Source organism: Austrofundulus limnaeus, unplaced genomic scaffold (genome assembly GCF_001266775.1).
Source record: "Austrofundulus limnaeus strain Quisiro unplaced genomic scaffold, Austrofundulus_limnaeus-1.0 Scaffold520, whole genome shotgun sequence".
Lineage (NCBI taxonomy): Eukaryota > Metazoa > Chordata > Actinopteri > Cyprinodontiformes > Rivulidae > Austrofundulus > Austrofundulus limnaeus.
Window position 1 is genome coordinate 339,214 of NW_013952922.1, and position 2,283 is coordinate 341,496.

Consider the following 2,283-nt stretch of genomic DNA (forward strand, 5'->3'; position numbering starts at 1 on the left):
ATAATAATCAAATAATAAAAGTAAACAAAACATTTCAACTCCTCAAACAGTAACTTTTACAAATACTAATTATACAATTTCATATTTTTCAACAATTTAACTTTTGTTATTCTCTTAAACAAATTAATTGAGCCAGCATTTTTACAGTCATTTTCCAGATTATTCCATAATCTTAATCCTCTGACTGAAGTACATCTGTACTTTAAATTTGTTTGAATTTTAGGTTTTACAAAATAAATCTAGTCCCTTTAAGATTATAACAACTTTCCCTCTTGACAACAGTTTGACTGAATTTTCAAAGGTACATATCTGGAAACATCTGGTAACATCTGGTAACATCTGGTAACATCTGGTAACATCTGGTAACATCTGGTAACATCTGGTAACATCTGGTAATGTCTTCATGGTTATAACTTTCTCTACAACAGTTGTGTTTTCATAGATTGGGAAGAAGAAGCTCAAAGTGTTTCTGATGATTTTAACTTCAAACTGCTGACAGGGACAGTTCTCTGGASACGGAAGGAGACAGCTTTTATTCGACACCACAGAGGAAGATTATCAGGAGTCCAGAGTTAGCAGAGGTGTGTCGTCCTTCAGGTTTTATCCAAGGTGGGTTTGTTCAGACAGCAGGGAGGAGCTCAGAGGAACCAGGAGAGCTGGTGGAGAGTGTGCAGACAGGTGAGCTGCTCAGTGAGGAAGACTGCAGGTTCCTGTGGGATCCTGTGGGATCCTGTGGTGGTCCTGTGGGATCCTGTGGGATCCTGTGGTGGTCCCTGTTGTTTCTGTGTTTTATTTGTGACTGCAGACAAACAGTCAGCTGTAAGTGGTGAGGTGGCGCCATCAAACCAGGGCTCCAGCTAAACTTTTGAGTCGCTGTCGAAGAACAACGAGACATCTTTGAACCCACAGCTGCCACTCTGCCAACATGTCAGCAGCTTCACAGGAAGGATACTTCTTCTTTCAGGGATTCTTTTTCATTTTTCCCTCTGCTGACGAGCATCAGAGCAACTCAAACCTCAGCACATCTCAGCTTTTTGTTTTTTTTTACAAAAGCCTGGCAGATGAAATGTAGAAAGCATCGAGACACCAAACAGATGAGTTCCACGGTGCTGCACAATGCAGCGGGTCCTAATCAAAGTTTCTGACTTCCTCAGCAATTCAGCTGCAGCTCTGGACTCGTCCTTCTTCCTGCCATCACACTTGAAAAACTTCCTTGATGCCTTTACATGGAAAAGTTTGAAAGAAACAAGCAACCAAGCAAAATAAAATCAAACTGACAGGTTATCGGGAGCAGGAGCTCAGTTCTGCAGAGAGAGAGGAAAAAACAGGGTTCTTTTTACGAGTCGTTATCCCGTCCCTCCAGGGCGAGGACCGGAGCGAGGTAGAACAGAGGGAGGAAGCTGGGAGACGAGCGCTCCTCTTCGCCGCAGATTGTTAAGTGTCGGGCTCCTGGTGGGCCGAGTTAAGGCGGGACAACAAAAGGCATCTGCAGCACCAGAGCTGAGATTTACGGCACAGGAAGACCGCCGTCAGCTGCTCCTGACATCTGTATGCTCGCTGTCGTTCAGCACTTTTAATTCAGGAGGAGCAGTGCGTGTGCTGAAATTTACACTTAAATTAAACACTTTTTAACCGCAGCTTTGCATGAATCATTTCAGGCTCCAACCTCGGCTCAGAAGTTTGCTTCCAAGTTTGGTTGGAAGATTTAGTTTTAAAGGGAACTTCCTGAGATCATCCTGCAGAAATGTGACATCATAATTTTAAATCTARCTGAGATTAAAATATGATTGTGCAGGGACAGAAAACCCTGTGGCAGGCAGATAATCTGTAACTAAATCAGGGGTGGGCAGTCCTGGTCCTGGGGGGCCACAGCCCTGCATGCTTTACTTGTTCCTCTGCTCCAACACACCTGATATTAATCAACAGATTATCAGGCTTCTGCAGTACGGAGGAACAAAACTGACATAATTACAAATAAAAACTGAATTATGTAAATAAGCCACTAAATAAATACACTTAAAATACACTAATTAAATTTTAAAATGAGAACTTTATCTCCTGTTTTATATTTTAATTGACTTTCATATTTATTTTTCCAGGTTAGTTCCAATAAATTAGACTAAACATTTGAACACAATTTAAATTTTACTGTTTTTTAAAATATATATTAATTGTTTTTCCTTTTATTTGTACATGCATTTGTGTGTCTTAAATGTTTATACTTAATTATGTTTACATTTTTTCCAATAAGTCTTTTTATTTCAATTTGTTGCATGCTTGTGG